The following is a 16,170-nucleotide window of genomic DNA, read 5'->3' on the forward strand; positions in this document are numbered from 1 at the left end:
CATTGTATATCTTGCTTTCTTTATCAAAGATTAAAGCCCAGGTGTGTGGGCTTATTTCTGGACTCTATTTTGTCCCATTGATCTGTATGTCTGTTTCTGTTCCAATGCCATTCTGTTTTGGTTACTACAGCTTTGTAGTATTGTCTGAAGTCTGGGAGGGTTATGCCTCCTGCTTTGTTCTTTTTCTCAGGTTTGCTATGGCAATTTTGGATTTTTGTGTCTCCATGTAAATTTTAGGGTTATTTGTTCTAGCTCTGTGAAAAATGACGTGGGAAATTTGATAGGGATCACATTAAATCTATATGTTGCTTTGGGTAGTATAGTCATTTTAACAATATTAAATCTTCATATCCAAGTAGCATAGAGTATCTTTCCATTTCCTTGAATCATCTTTGATCTCCTTTATCAGTGTTTTATTGTTCTCAGTGTTTAAGTCTTTCACCTCCTTGGTTAGGTTTATTCCTAAGTATTTTATTTATTTTTGATGAGATTTTTAAACGGGATTATTTTTTTTACTTTCTCTTTCTGATATTTCATTGTTAATGTAAAGAAACGCAACAGACTTTTGTATATTAATCTTGTATTCTGCTACTTTATTGAATTCATTTATCAGTTTGAATAGTTTTTGTGTGGAATTTTTAGGACTTTCCATATAGGGTATCATATTATCTGCATAGAATGGCAATTTTACCTCTTTCCTTCTGTTTTGGATATATTTTATTTCTTTTTCCTGTCTGATTGCTGTGGTGTGGCTAGGACTTCCAATACAATGTTGAATAGAAGCGGTGAGAGTGGGCATTCTTGTCTTGTTCTGGAATTTAGTGGGAAGGCTTTCAGCTTTTCACCATTTAATCTTATGTTGGTTGTGGGTTTGTCCATATACCTTTTGTTTAAATCTTTAGCCCATTTCATTATTTTGGTTTTTTGTTGTTATTGTTTGCTTTGCTATGGAATTGTGATTTCTCTTCATGCATTTTGCTACAAGTCTTTCTATCAGGTGTGTGTTTTGCAAATATTTTACTCAGTTTTTAGCTTATCTTTTCAATCTTAACTGTGTCCTTTAAACAGCAGAAATTTTAATATTCATGACATCATATATTTGTTTATTTATTTATGGGCTTTGTTAGCTTTTCTAAGAAATCTCTATCAAAACCCAAGGTCACAAACATTTTCTCTAATTTTGCTTTAAGCCAGTGGGATCACCTTCATTTTACTAGAGTAAAAGACTGTTTCATAAAGGTTTTATCCCAGTATTTATCAGAACTTAGCAGTGATACTATGTACCACAATATGTAGCAGAATCATATGTTTCAGACCTCAGAGCTTTCCCACTTTGTTTATGGGAATCAGACTGAAACCCATTTTTGGTAGCATAACGCCCTTGCATTTTTCAGGAAGAGAAAGGTAAAGAGAAATGTCCCATAAAGGGAGAATGGCATTACTGATAATTTAGACTATGGATGAGAAGCAATTTTTAATTAACTCAAATGTTTTAATTATTGTACTATCAGACTTATTCTTTGAGTATTGTGGTACAGTTCACAGTTATTACACCCATGATTAACAAGAGTTGGGAAAGGCTGAAATTCCACTGTTCTTGATAATATTCATGTATGTACCCATTGCTTAGCCTCTTCTACTTATGATGGCAGGGGGCTTCTTTGTTCCAGGTTGCTTTGAAAAGGACAAATCTATAAAATCAAGCTCATACACTGGGCATTTAAGAAGTGTTACTCTGATAATGGTATCCCTGACCAAAATTGTAGCTTCTACCTCAGTCATATCTTATTTAAACTCTCATTTTCACAAAACGGCATAGACCAGTGACATTTAGGGGAAAACTATATCAGAATAAGTTGTGACTGATTAATATGTCCACATTTTCCTTCTTCCACATGTTTTTCTTTAAAACATTAATTTTTGCTATACTATGTCCCCAAATCATTACTTGTAGAAATTTAGCTAATATAAAAAATCCAAGATATTAAAAAATGTAACTTTATATTAGCAACTGCAATTTTTTCCCAAGTTTAAGACAAACTTTTTGCTTTGTAAATCTAAAAATATATCATATTTTGGTTGAATATGGTAAAGAACTATATACAGACTCAAATACTGAACAAATGTAGGGATCATTAAACCTCATGTAAGCAATGAATTTTGCTATGCTTGGTAGTCTCAGACCTTTATTTCTTAGTCACCTTCCATGCAATTCTCTATATTACTGATGAAAAAGAGTAACAAAAGATAAAACCATGATATTACAGGAAAATTTCCAATGAAGTGTGTCTTTATTACAGAAGTTTAGGGCTTACTTTCAATCAAGTTATTTCACTATATTTCATGACTATTCATGGACAATAAATGGAAAGTTTCAGAACATTGCATTAATATTTATGAGTTTTTCACATGGCTAGTTACTAACCTAAGTATTTCAATTTGTTAAACAAGAAAAGATCTAGCTAAGAATTAGGTACTGGTCATTCAATTTTAGCAAAATGGAATAAATCAATGTCTAAGGAGTGAAAGATGTAGTCAAAGCATCCTGTCTCTGCTTATTCAGTTACAGAACTGCAAAGACTATTCACATACCAGAGATACCTGGCTAATTAACATATTGTATCCATGGTCAGATATTGATCCATTCCCCTTTCTTTCCCTCTAAACTCCTATATCTTAATATTTTGTTTTCCTAAAGCTGTTCCTCATTTTTGGAGCATTTATCAATGATGCCTATCCCTGGGAAAATTCTCATGACTCTCCTGCTACTGCCATGACAAGTTACTCTTCTCTGATTATGACTGAAAATTATTGATCATCCACATGGCATTATCTATGCAGTGAATTATCTAAATAAAATTTGAATCCAAGAAGATATTGCATTTGATTCTGTAACTTAGTTTTCGCCCAGAGATTGCAAATTTATTTTAAAAGTAAAAAAATAAATCTATAAAATTAGAATAAACATTAAGACTATTAAAACAAAGTTAAGGACTTAAAAATGAACACACTTATTGGATGCAAATTTTGTTGGTTGTGGGTTTACATGAGTTTTAATATAAGGGCTTTAAATTTATTATGATTTGTCATTGTTAATGATATAGATATCATCCTAATTTTATGTCCTTTATTTAATGAATTGTAGCATACATAAAGACATTTTTAGCTCATTAAAACTGAACCTCCTCTTTGTAATAACCCATGTAATAACTGTATCAGGCAATTTCACCAATGGATGCTAATGCTAATGGGAAAAACTTGGAAAACACTATTCACACTATCTTAAAGCATCATTGCACAGATTATATCTCAATTATAAGAAGAAATGTGTATTTACAATGGGAGATTTGGTGGCATGATCTTAATTAAGTGGTGAAGTTTAGCATTGCCTTTGTGATGTAATGCAGTAGGAGAGCATGCATCACTTATGTAGTGCTTTTGCTGGAAATTACTGAGCTTGATCTAATCAAGCAGAAACAGTCCATTGAATCCAGAATTTCAAGTTCTGAAGAAACCTGGTCTGACCTTCTCAAAAGAAGTGAAACTGAGATTGTTCTTGTTTTTTTTAAGAGATGATAAGACATAACACCAGAAGCAATGTGTGAACATTAAATGGATTCTGGATTAAAAACAAAACAAAACAAAACACTGGTGATCATTTTAAAACTATTCAGCAAAATTGAAATATGAGCCATATCTTAGCTCATGGTATTGAAATAATTTTGATTTTCTTAGGCGCTGCATGATGATATGGTTTTAAAGAAGAATGTCATAGTTCCGGAAAATGTTTAGAGATGAACTGTCATGATATCTTCACATTACCTCAAGATAAGTTAACAAAAGGGAAGTATCTGTGTGTGATTAGATAGATACACATCAAAGTAGATATAGATATAGACATATGTATAGAAATGGAGAGGATGTGGCAAAATGTTAAAGTTTGTGAATCTGGAGGAAGAGTATTTGGGTATTTAGTGTAGTGTTCCTTCAACTTCACTCTGGGCTTGAAAATTATCAAAAAATTCAATTACCAAGAAAAAAATCTTCATTAATGATTAGACTAACTCACCCTTTTATGAAACTCTTACTTTACATATCCTGTGTATCAGACAAAATACTGATTATAAAGTTATGAGAATGATTAAGACAACATTACCACTTAAGGAGTAGGGATTTAGGGAAGCCAAATTTATTTTTGTAGAGAACACTTTAGCTAGAGCAGCAACCAACCACTTGTTTGGTTAAGATTAAAGCTACAAAGGAACAATTATGCAGAATAAAGTAGAATAAATAATAATCAAAGGCAAAATATAAATTAGAAACTATAAAAGTATTTGTGGCTTCTATTTAATTTTAACAGTTTGGACAAAGAAAGGAAGAAAAGAAAAAAATACCTCTTAAATGTGAAAATTTGCCTAGGCAAACATACTCAAAATAAGAACATAAGGCTAACATACACTGAGAAAGTTTTTCTCTGTCAGATTAGCAGAATTCAACAAGTTTTTTAATATGTTGTATGCAAAAGGATGAAGGCATAAACACTATTATTATTGGGATTATAAAATAGCAAAACCTTCACTTCTAGAAATTGACATTATAGATGCACTCACAAATGTATATTATTGATGCATTCATAAATATATAAAATGTCTTATGTACACAGATGTTATTGCAACATTGTCGGAGTCCAGCTCCAACAGGATCCAGGATACCCCAAAAGGATGGACAGCGTCGGCGATGAACAACAGGAAGGAGACTGAGACTCATGGACTCAGCCAAGTAAAAATACCACCATCTTGTGCTTTCTTTATTTCATATACTCATATATAGATTACAGTAGAATTACATAAATCATTAACATATATTATAATACTATTGTTTTGAGTCGAAAGAATGAATCATTTTGAACCCACAAAGATTTCCTTAAAAGATTACATAAACCATACCTTTTAGTTTCTAGATTTTCTCATAAGATAAATTCCAAGGTTACCATTATGTACAGTACATGTTCTAAGAATTATTCTTGGTGGTTAACCAACCTTAACACCTAAGTCTAAATATATCCTTATATTCTATATATCCTTAGCCCCCACATAGCTTTTCCTACATGGACATTACTTTTTTATAATGCCATTAAAATATCTAAAATATATTTTACAATTTCTATTTTGAATATTGCTACTCAAAGGCAATTTAATATAGCAACAAACAATATTAGGATCCCAATAATCTATTAAAGAATAACTTTCCAAATCATTTTTATTTGTCCCTAATCTAGAACATGTCTGTTCACCAGTTAATTGATCAAATATCATTAAACTACCATTAATATTGAACTACAAATTATTATTATCATCATAAACACCCTCATATGGCCGTATCTCTAGGGAGGATGGTGTTTTTCAAAGAAACATTTCCCTATGTCCAGATCTAGTCACTGTTTCCCAATGTCCCTCTTTAGGCACCAGGCCTTGCCATACAGTACTCAAAGGGGGAGTCAGGGTAGTTTTTCTTCATCTAGGAAATCTAAGATTTTTCCTTGGGGCAAATCCTGCCACACTTAAATTTACATATATAGAAATTATAAGTATTGCTTTTATCAGGAGTGTAGTCCACCTTCCACGTGCAGTTCCGCCTTGCAGTTCTGCACTGGAGCACCCCATGACCTTGTCATGGCGTTGCAGCATCTGGATGGCTTCCAACACAACATTGTTTGTAATATCAAAATATTGGTAATGGCTTCAATGTCTCCCAGTAAGAAACTAGTTACATGAGTTCTGGTGTATTCACTTAAGGAAATATTATGTTGGTCTTAAAATATATTGAATTGTTGATATGGAACAAATCCGATAAATATAAATGAATTTTATAAAGAAAGTGCAGTTGTACAGTGTAATTTGTGCTGTGATAATGAAAAGTAGACATAGACATAGGTATGGATACACATGCACATATATACACATTAATACATAGATTTTATTATGTAAACTTATTATGTTCCTGTCAAGATACTTAAGAATTTGACAACAACGTTTGCTCTGAAAAATGGAACTGGATCATTGGGGAACACAGAAGAGAAACACTTATCACTGGATCTTTTTTAACATAAAAAAAATGAACACATTTAAAGGTAAACATAAACATCGGCAGACTAAGGAGAAGAGGCAATTCTGACACACAAAAAAATGGCCACTAAATACACAAAAACAGATCATTCTCCTTATTAATTAAAAAAATCTATACACTTGTCAATTCTCTTTTTGCTTTTTTTTTGCTTATCAAATTCTGTTTCATACTTGAAAGAGGATCACTCTATCATGATACAAAATTCTGTGATCTTGTGCTACATCTTCAAGTCGCATGTTCTATTAATCTGTTTTTTCTTTCTGTAAATTGTTCTAGTTTAATAAATAAAAGGACTGTAAAATCTTGAAAAACAGAAATTGTACACTTTCCAAAAATGCTGTCCTATCTCTTTATGTAGTAGAAATAGATATCCATTTCTAGTGAGCCTTCAGGGTGGTTCCTTTCATTGAGGTATAGTATTTTTTCCTAGTTACGTAATTTAGAAATCCCTCAAAACTTGTTGTGTTTGTTGTTCCTGCTCTCACCTTGATGAACCCAATAAAGATGTGATTGCCTGCCCTAGTAGCTCCATGGCATGCGGCTTCGTCAAGTCCTATCTGCTTCCAAGGTTGCCAATAGCTACTGAAGCATTAAAGTCAGCATTTAGGTCTGCCTCCCTTCTTAAATCCCAGCACTCATAATTAGGAGGGCATGTCCATGAAAGTCACTGAAGACAAGGAGTGTTACATGTGTGTATACTCAAAGCCTTTCTTCTCCCTACACAGCACCCATGGATTCCTATTGCAGAGAGGGTGTCAGAAGGTTCAGCTCCTACAGAAATAATTTTCGAAAGCCTGACACTCCTGGCAGTTTTCAGCATAGTGCCTCCTTTCTTTGCTCTTCAGTATTTTACTTTTCAAGCTTGTCCTATATAATTATTTACTCACCTACTTGCAATGATGTTTCTAACATATTTTCAAATGTGTCAGAAATTTAGAAGGCCTTCACTTTCCATTTTTTGATTGGTGTTTTATTTTTTCCTACCTTACTTTCTATTCACTTGAATGATGTGCAAATCTTCTCAGATCTGTAGCTGGATGGCAGGTTGATATACAAGGCTCTTATTCTGATGCTGTGGCTTTCATGCAGTGAAGACTGCTGGTCCAAGATAGCTTCTTATCTAAGCCCCAGGATCTGGCTCTCTGACACTTCTGGCAGATGGAGTACATGAAAAATCACTGTTACTATCATGCCTTGGTTGCTGTACTTTCTCCCTCTGCTCCTGTCTATGGCCTTCTTCTTTCAGGATTCAAGCTTCCCTCTCACCCTCAGTCACCCAAATCCCCTCCATGTGTTTTCTGGAAAGCAGAGAAAGGGAGACAGCAATGAGAGAAAGAAAACACTCACAAAGTAGAATCCACAGAGCAGAGTCGTACTCTTCAGACATCACTGAACATTGATGTCACCAAGCTAGTTGGCTAAATGAGTGTTCCTTCTAGATATTTGATGTTGTAGGCCTGGAGAGCATCCAAGTAGTTTGCATTTTTATTGAAGCTCTCAGGAGATCCTAATTCAAAGTGACCATTGACCACAGTTTGAAAATCATCACCTTTGAGTATTAGCTGGCAATTTATGAACTTTGCAGCAAGAAAAAAGGACTCATAGGTGATGATGCATTGATATCTAACACTGTCCATTTTATATTTTGGTGAAACTATACAGTATGTCCATAAATTATGATTTTTAAACTCATTACATCAACTGTATAATTAATTTTTTCCTTTAAGTTTAATTATGTTTGATCTAAACTTCATTTCTAAACAGAGGTTTTCATTTGGGAGGGAAGGGGGGTTGTCCTGGGAGTTTGAGTTTTGTTTTGATTTTTGTAGTACGTTAGGAGGCGATAATGAGAGTTGGGTTTAAAGCTGGTATGCATAGTGTGTTTGTGGAACAAATAAAGTCCCACAGTATACCAAGTGTGCTCTTATCTGTTCTAAAAGAGGAAACTTGTATCTGACAGTAAAGAGATTAATATCATTCACATTAATAAATGGAAATTTGGATTTTCAAATTGTGTTGGCATCAGGGAAAAGGGTAATGATTTGTGATCTTCTACAGATATATGAGAAACCTCAATCTACAGAGTGAAATATCATTTCAATTGGTATACATTGTGCAAGAAATTACTGACCCAACACAGAATATAGCATAGGAAACTACTTTCCTGAAAGAGGAGAGGAAATGTCACCACTATCTTTCAATCTTACTGTTATCATGTGACAAAGTGAAATGCCTGTTTGCCTTTTTCAGTGCCGGCTATGTAGCTTAGATGAGAAAACACTATCTTGCAGGCAACCTGAATTCTTTAAGAACATGCAGAAAGTAAACATGACAAATCATCCAAGTTATATATATTTAAGAATAGGCCATACTGAAGAAAAGTCAAGGGCTTAAAATGTTTTATTATGATGAGATGGCAATGATTATGTATGTAAGATAAACATGTTTATTAAATCACACATGCCAAGGAAGTTGTGAATAGCTTCCATAGAAGTAGCAGGAGGCTGCTCTTCTTAAAGGTAATGAGGTGTAGTCATTTAAAAATGTGTCCTACTTCTAATGCCTATAAAAGGCAAACTAGAGTAACTCTGCTGAGTTATGTTAATAACTAGTGAAAAGCATCTTATTCCAAAGCACTTCAAAAACAAATTATTCAAAGCATCTACCAGGTGTTGTGGAAGGCAGGAAAAGAAGAAGTTTGGTTTTGGGTTTCTTCCAAGTCACCTTTAGGAGCACTCCAGAGCTTCTGAAAGTGGCTTATCAGTACATTTGAATATTTTAATTATACACTTCAAAAAATACTTCAGAGTCATTTGACTAAAAGTGAAATTTGTGTATTACATTTTAGTACTTAAATCAACTATGAAATAGCATTTTAAATTGAAATCCAATACACTCTGCATTCATTCTGTTCAAGAAAATTGAAGCTAATTATAACTCTCAAATTAAGCAAGACAGGGGGAGCTAACAATGCAATTTTTAGAACATCATACATTATTATACGTAGAAATAAAACCCCTCATACTCAAGAAGAAAAACTGCCAAATATTTGAAAGAAAAAGTGGGAGAATAGCAGTAGAAATATCAATACATCTTTTCAGTATTTTGTGGATTAAACTTCCAAGAATTATACATGCAAATCAATTGTCTAAATGCCGTCTTTTCAAAAGTCATTCTTCCCTAGTGTATCTGGAAATGTGGGGCTCCTCCTCATTCCATGACTCAGGGTGTGTCTCTGACCTTTCAACCTAAGCTCCCTATTAGCCTTGTTGCTGGAAAATACCAGAAACTTGGAAATTTATCCACACTTGAAATCATGCTGCTCTCCTCATTTTAACCCCACCAGTGAAGTGATGCAGAGACTGTACTTCCCTTTCTTGACTTGTCCCTTGATTTCACTTAACTCCACTATTGAACAACCATTTTTATAACAGATTTTGTAGGTATTGCTGGTTTGTCAGCTTCATTAGATAATGCCAAAGGATTTTCCAAAAGTACTTTACAAATTTATATGCCACCTATCAATATTTGAGATGTTTTCCTTTCCTTGACTCCTTGTTAACACTTCATATTAACAATATTTAAATTTTTGTGAATGTAATGGGAGTATACTATAGTATATTTTATTTTCCTATTGTTTAATGTCCCGTAATATTGTTGATGCAATTTTAATACTCCTGATAATCATTCAAATTTTATTATCAATTTTTTTCATTGGCATTGTTCTTATATTTTGGTTACAGATCCTTTAGTACTTTCCAATGTATAAATGTTACACACACACATGCACGCACACACACACACATTTATCTTGTCCCCCATTAACTGCTTCCTTTTAATTGCTTTTTAAAATAACACTTTATTGGCATATGATAAAAAACATATTTAATGTACACAACTCAAAATAGTTATTTTTTACTCTTTTTTACATCAGCTATTTTACAAATTAAAGAATGCATTTATTTCCTCTTAGAATTTAACCATAAACTTTGAAACTGCTTAGTTACGTTTTTTCAAATGCATTCTGGTTTTATTCAGCACCTCTTTCCTTTTGCCAGATCAGCTAAATTAACATGTTGACTTCTTTAAGAATCTCTCCCATTTCCTGACTACCCCATCTTTCATGTTATTATAAGCTAGAATATTGATTTCACTTTTACAAGGAACAAAAGTCTTAGTTGCATTACAAAATTGGATTTACCAACCTATTTTTTCTAATTATCTACCTCCTTATTGCTTCTTTCTTCCCACCATTTTTTCCTCATTTTTTCATTATCCTAATATCCTTTGAAGTCACTTTTGACAGTGTCTTGGGGTGGCAATTTTGAATTACAACTTCATTCCTCCCTTGTGTGCTACTGAATATAGCTATAGGTTTCTGGGTTGGCAGGTATTGAAAGTTTTACTTAACACCCAACATCAGTAGTTACTGCAAGACTGCGGTCATCTTCACTTCTTTCATTGATAATGTCTTTTCTCTGGATATTTTTAAAGTTTTCTCTTTTACCTTGATATTTTACAACATTGCTACCATATTTCTGGTTGTGCATTTATTTATATTTAAACTGATTTAAAAAAAAATCTGGGCTTCCCTGGTGGCGCAGTAGTTGAGAGTCTGCCTGTCAGTGCAGGGGACATGGGTTCGAGCCCTGGTCTGGGAGGATCCCACATGCTGCGGAGCGGCTGGGCCCGTGAGCCACAATTGCTGAGCCTGCGCGTCTGGAGCCTGTGCTCCACAACAAGAGAGGCCGTGATAGTGAGAGGCCCGCGCACCGCGATGAAGAGTGGCCCCCGCTTGCCACAACTGGAGAAGGCTCTCGCAGAGAAACGAAGACCCAACACAGCCATAAATAGAAATAAATAAATTTAAAAAAATCATTTAAAAAAAAAAATCTTATTGAAGCATAGTTGAGTGACAATGTCATGTTTAATTTCTGCTGTATAGCAAAGTGACTCTGTAATAGAGACATTCATTTTTTAATATTCTTTTCCATTATGGTTTATCACAGGATACTGAACATAGTTCCCTGTGCTGTACAGTAGGACTTTTTTGTTTATCCATCCTATATATAATACTTTGCATCTGTTAATTCCAAACTCCCAGTCCATGCTTTCCCCACAGCTTCTCCCCCTTGGCAATCACAAGTCTGTTCTCTAAATCTGTAAGTCTGTTTTTGTTTTGTAGATATATTCATTTGTGCCGAATTTTCAATTCCACATATAAGTGATATCATATGGTATTTGTCTTTCTCTTTCTGACTTACTTCACTTAGTATGATAATCTCTATGTCCATTCATGTTGTTACAAATGGCATTATTTCATTCTTTTTAATAGCTGAGTAATATTCCATTGCATACAACATCTTCTTTATCCATTCATCTGTCAATGGGCATTTAAGTTTTTTCCACGTCTTGGCTATTGTAAATAATGCTGCTATGAACATAGGGGTCTATACATCTTTTCGAATTCGAGTTTTGTCTGTGTATATGCCAAGGAGTGGGATTGCTAGATTATATGGCAACTCTAATTTTAGTTTTTTGAGAGACCTTCATATTGTTTTCCATAGTAACTGCAGCAATTTTCATTCCCACTAACAGGTTAGAGGTTTCCCTTTTCTCCACACCCTCTCCAACATTTATTATTTATAGACTTTATTATCTATAGACTTTTAAATGATGGCCATTCTGACTGGTGTGAGGTGGTACCTCATTATGGTTTTGATTTTCATTTCTCTAATAATTAGCAATGATGAACATCTTTTCATTGTGCCAATTGGTCATCTGTATGTCTTCTTTGGAGAAATGTCTATTTAGGTCTTCCACCCATTTTTCAATTGGGCTGTTTGTGTTATTATTATTGAATTGTAGGTGCTGTTTGTATAGTTTGGAAACTAAGCCCTTATTGGCTGCATCATTTGCAAATATTTTCTCCCAGTCTGTAGGCTGTTTCTTTCATTTTGTTTCTGGTTTCCTTTGCTGTGCAAAAGCATAAAAGTTTGATTAGGTCCCATTTGCTTATTTTTGCTTTTATGTCTGTTGCCTTGGGGTACTGACCTAAGAAAATATTGCTATGATTTAGGTCATAGCATAATGTTTTGCCTATGTTCTCTTATAGTTTTATGGTGTCTTGTCTTATATTTAAGTCTTTAAGACATTTTGAGTTTATTTTTGTATATGGTGTGAGAGTGTGTTCTAGCTTCATTGATTTACATGTGGCTGTCTAACTTTCCTAAAACCACTTGCTGAAGAGACTGTCTTTTCTCCATTGTAAATTTTTGCATCCTTTGTCAAAGATTAATTGTTCACAGGTGTGTGGGTCTATTTCTGGGCTCTCTACTCTATTCCACTGATCTGTATGTCTATTTTTGTGCCAATACCACACTGTTTTGATTACTGTAGATTTGTAATATTGTCTGAAGTCTGCAAGGGTTATGCCTCCTGCTTTGTTCCTTTTCCTCAGGATTGCTTTGGCAGTTCTGGTTCTTTTGTTGTTCCATATAAAATTTAGGATTATTTGTTCTAGGTCTGTGAAAAAGGTCATGGGTATTTTGATAGGTATTGCATTAAATCTTGTAGATTTCTTTGGTTAGTATGGCCATTTTTACAATATTAATTCTTCCAACCCAAGAGCATGGGCTATCTTTCCATTTCTTTGAATCATCTTCAGTTTCCTCTATTAATGTTTTGTAGTTCTCAGCATATAAGTCTTTTACCTTTTGTTTACATCCCCTTTCTGATATTTCATTGTTAGTGTAAAGAAATGCAACCAATTTCTATATGTTAATCTTGTATCCTGCTACCTTACTGAATTTGTTTATCAGTTCTAGTAGTTTTTGTGTGGAGTCTTTAGGGTTTTCTATATAGTATCCTGTCATCTGCAAATAATGACAATTCTACCTCTTCCCTACCAATCTGAATAAATTTTATTTCTTTTTCTTGTCTGATTGCTGTGGCTAAGACAACCAATACTATGTTGAAGAGAAGTGGTGAGTGTGGGTATCCTTGTCTTGTTCCAGCTTTCAGTACAAAGGCTTTCAGCTTTTCACCATTGAATATTATATTGGTTCTAGGTTTATCAGACAGCTTTTATTATGTTGAGATATGTTCCCTCTATACTCACTTTCATAAAGATTTTTATCATGAATGGATGTTGAATTTTATCAAATGCTTTTTCTGCATCTATTGAGATGATCATGTGGTTTTTGCCTACTCTTTTGAAAATGTGATGCATCACATAGATTGATTTGAGTATGTTGAACCCTCCTGTCACCCTGGGATGAATCCAATTTGGTCATGGTGTATGATCTTTTTATGTGTTGTTGGAATTTTGTTGAGAAGTTTTGCATCTATATTCATCACAGGTGTTGCCCTGTAATTTTCTTTTTTGTTATTGTCTTTGGTTTTGATACCAGGGTGATGGTGGCTTCAAAAAATGTCTTTGGGAGTGTTCCCTCCTCTTCAGTCTTTTGGAAGAGTTTGAGAAGGATTAGCAAAAGTTCTTCTTTGTATGTTTGGTAGAATTCGCCTGTGCAGTCATCTTGTCCGAGACTTTTTTTGTAGGGAGTTTTTTTTTTTTTTCTTTTCCTTTTCAGATTCTATTTCACTTCTAGTGCTTGGTCTGTTCAAGTTATCTATTTCTTCTTTTTTTTAATATTTATTTGTTTATTTATTTGGCTACACTGGGTCTTAGTTTCAGGATGCGGGATCTTTTTGGCAGCATGTGGGATCTTTAGTTGTGGCATGCAAACTCTTTAGTTGTGGCATGTGAACTCTTAGTTGAGGAATGTGGGATTTAGTTCCCTGACCAGAGATCAAATCTGGACCCCCTGCATTGGGAGAGTGGAGTCATAGCCATTGGACCACCAGGGTCTTGATTCAGTTTTATTGGGCTGTGTGTTTCTAGAAAGTTGTCCATTTCTTCTAAGTTGTCAAATTTGTTGGTTTATAATTGTTCATAGTATTCTCTTATGGTTTTTTTTTCTTTTTTAATTTCTGCTGTATCAGTTGTGATTTCTCCTCTTTCATTTCTTATTTTGTTTATTTGGGTCTTCTCACTTTTCTTCTTGGTAAGCCTAGCCAGAGGTTTGTCAATTTTGTTTATCCTTTCAAAGAACAAGCTCTTGGTTTTATTGATTTTTCTATTGTTTTTTAAATCTCTGTTTTATTTTTTTCCTCTCTGATCTTTATTATCTCCTTCCTTCTGCTGACTTTAGGTTTTGTTTGTTATTCTTTTTCTAATTTTTTTTGTGTGACGGGTTAGAATGTTTATTTGAGATTCTTCTTGTTTCTTAAAGAAGGCCTGTATTGTGAAGAACTTCCCTATTATGACTTCTTTTTCTGTATCCCACAGATTTAGTATGGTTGTGTTTTCATTGTCATTTTCTTCAAGGCATTTTAAAATTTCTTCTTTGATTTCATCATTGACCCATTTTTTTTTTTTTTTTGGTAGTATGCTGTTTAATTTCCATGTAATTGTTTTTTCCTTGTTTCTTTTTCTTGATTTCTGGTTTCATGCCATTGTAGTCAGAAAAGATGCTCGAAATAATTTTTAAACTCTTAAATTTGTTGGGCTTGTTTTGTGCCCTAGTCTGTGGTGATCCTAGAGAATGCTCCATGTGCACTTGAAAAGAATGTGGATTCTGCTTTTTTTGGATGTAATGTCCTGAAAATATCGATTAAGTCTAACTGTTCTATTTTATCATTTAGGATTTCTGTTGCCTTATTGATTTTCTATTTTGAGGATTTGTCCATTGATGTGAGTGGGGTATTAAAATCTCCTATTATTATTGTATTCCCATCAATTTCTCCCTTTAAGTCTGTTAATATTTGTTTTATGTATTTGGGTGCTCCTATATTAGGTGCACATATGTAGACAAGTGTAATAACCTCTGTGTATTGATCCTTTTATCATTATATAGTGTCCTTCTTTATCTTTCTTTATCACCTTTTGTGAACCCTACTTTCTTGTCATTTCTGGTTGCATGAAGTATCTTTTTCATACACTTACTTTCAATCTATGTGTGTCCTTTTCCCTAAAGTGGGTCTCTTGTAGGCAGCATACTGTAGACTATTTTTTAATCCAATCTGCCACTTTGTGTCTCTTTATTTGAACATTTAGTCCATTGACATTTAGGGTAATTATTGATAGATATGTATTTATTGCTATTTTAAACCTTGATTTTCCATTGATCTTATATTTCTTCTCCATCTTTTTTTTTTCTTTTTGTTTTTCCTTCTGTGGCTTGATGATATTCTTTTCTATGATACTACATTCTCTTCTTTTTGTTTTTTGTGAATTGATTTTATGTTTTTGATTTGTGGTTACCCTATTTTTCATGTATATTAACCCCTTCTTATATCCACTTTCCTTAGACTGGTAGACATATAGGCTCAAACACATTCTAGAAAAATAAAATCTACATTTTCTTACTCACCTCCCCTACATTTTATAATTTTGATGTCCTCTTTACATCTTCATGTTCATCTTTTTGCTGTTCACTGTGGTTATCATCTCTTTCACGATTTTTTTTTTTTTTTCTAATCTGTGTACTGGCTTATTTAAGTGACTTGTTTTCCAATTGTGACATTCTCTTTCCTATAGATTCTTACTTCTTTTCTATTTAGATAAGACCTTTCAATATTTCCTTTAAGGTAGGTTTATTATTGCTGTCCTTTTAGTTTTTTCTTGTCTGAGAAATTCTTTATCTCTCCTTCTATTCTAAATGATAATCTTGCTGGGTAGAGTATCCTAGGTTGCAGATTTTTTTTCCTTTTCAAGGCTTTGAAAATATTTTTCCACTCCCTTCTGGCCTGTAACATTTCTGTACAGAAATCAACTTATAACCTTATGGGGGTTCCCTTGTAATTAACACTTTGTTTTTCTCTTGCTTCCTTTAGAATCCTCTCTTTATCTTTAACTTTTGCCATTTTTATGTCTTGGTGTAGTTCTGTTTGAGCTTATCTTGGATGGGACCCTCTGGGTTTCCTGTACCTAGATATCTGTTTCCTTCTTTAGGTTTGGGAAGTTTTCAGCCATAATTTCCT

This window comes from Balaenoptera musculus, chromosome 13 (genome assembly GCF_009873245.2).
Source record: "Balaenoptera musculus isolate JJ_BM4_2016_0621 chromosome 13, mBalMus1.pri.v3, whole genome shotgun sequence".
Taxonomy (NCBI): Eukaryota; Metazoa; Chordata; class Mammalia; order Artiodactyla; family Balaenopteridae; genus Balaenoptera; species Balaenoptera musculus.